Source organism: Propithecus coquereli, unplaced genomic scaffold, assembly GCF_000956105.1.
Source record: "Propithecus coquereli isolate 6110/MARCELLA unplaced genomic scaffold, Pcoq_1.0 Scaffold198, whole genome shotgun sequence".
NCBI lineage: Eukaryota > Metazoa > Chordata > Mammalia > Primates > Indriidae > Propithecus > Propithecus coquereli.
Genome location: NW_012144744.1, coordinates 1,971,519 through 1,972,814, shown reverse-complemented (window position 1 = coordinate 1,972,814; position 1,296 = coordinate 1,971,519).

Below are 1,296 nucleotides of genomic sequence, written 5' to 3'. Positions count from 1 at the left end.
AGAAAAAATTAGCCAGGCATGGTGGCGCATGCCTGTAGTCCCAGCTACTCGGGAGGCTGAGGCAGGAGGATCGCTTGAGTCCAGGAGTTTGGGGTTGCTGTGAGCTAGGCTGACGCCACGGCACTCTAGCCCGGGCAACACAGTGAGACTTTGTCTCAAAAAAAAAAAAAAAAGATATCACGTAAACTAACATTAGGACAAACATCGCTTTTGAGAATAGCCTCTTGTAAAAAGTACAGTGGTTCTTTATTCTTAACTGCAATAGATATATTTAAAGCAATCAGTGTGTAGAAGGAAACCTTTGAGCAAAACATTCTGGAACACACCATGTTAGGATTTGTATAGAATTACATGCCATGTTTTTGACGTTCATAAAGGCAGGCTGACAGCTTGGGAATAATTGTGTTTCCAAAGTTCACATAATTGGCCTGCATTTTGACCCAGTATTTGATACATCTGAAAAGTTTGTAAATTGAACATCTTCTGCTATTTATTATCTATTCAAATAAATGTTTTGATTGCTTTGGAGAAGCAAAGAACAAAGATACGATAATAGTAACAAATGAACAAAGTTATTTATTCACTCTCAGCAAAGGGTGTGCAAAGCACCATGGAAAATGCAAGATGCCAACAATTCTAGAGGTTAATTAGAGAGACATTTTGGAATATTTTACCACACCGACTTAACATTTGAGGGTATTGAGTGTCCTCCTTAAGCAATATGTAGATATACTCTGTATGTGACCTCAACTGGGCCACATGGAAATTATTCAACTGTCTTCTCATCTTTTTGTGACTTACTGTGAATAATCACTTCCCACATGATCAGAATGATCAAAACCATCTTCAAATATCATCAGAAGTTTGCTCATTGTTTTTCAGGTTTTGCAAGTGCAGGTTAAGTGTTTTGAGCTTATAACTGATGGATTCTTCATAGAGATTCCAGGTAATTAGATTTTTGCTCCATCCTCCTCTTTGCTTCTCTGAGTCACAATCTGGATTTCATCTCTCTCCATCTGATCCATATTCTGTTCAGAAACTGGCAGCCTGCACAGTAGCGAAGAACAGCCACCCAACACTATTCTCCTTCCCCAAATATGAAGCTCAAAGGGAACGAATGTCTCCTCTCATTTGGTTTGTTTCTATAATCTGATCTTTCAAAGTCCTAGTTAATCTTAGCATCGGCTTTCCTCTGATATGCCATCCTCAAGGGTCAGAAAATTTTTACATATGAATATAGGCTAATATGATATGTACAAATATACATATAAGTCTATGCTAATATAAATTATGATA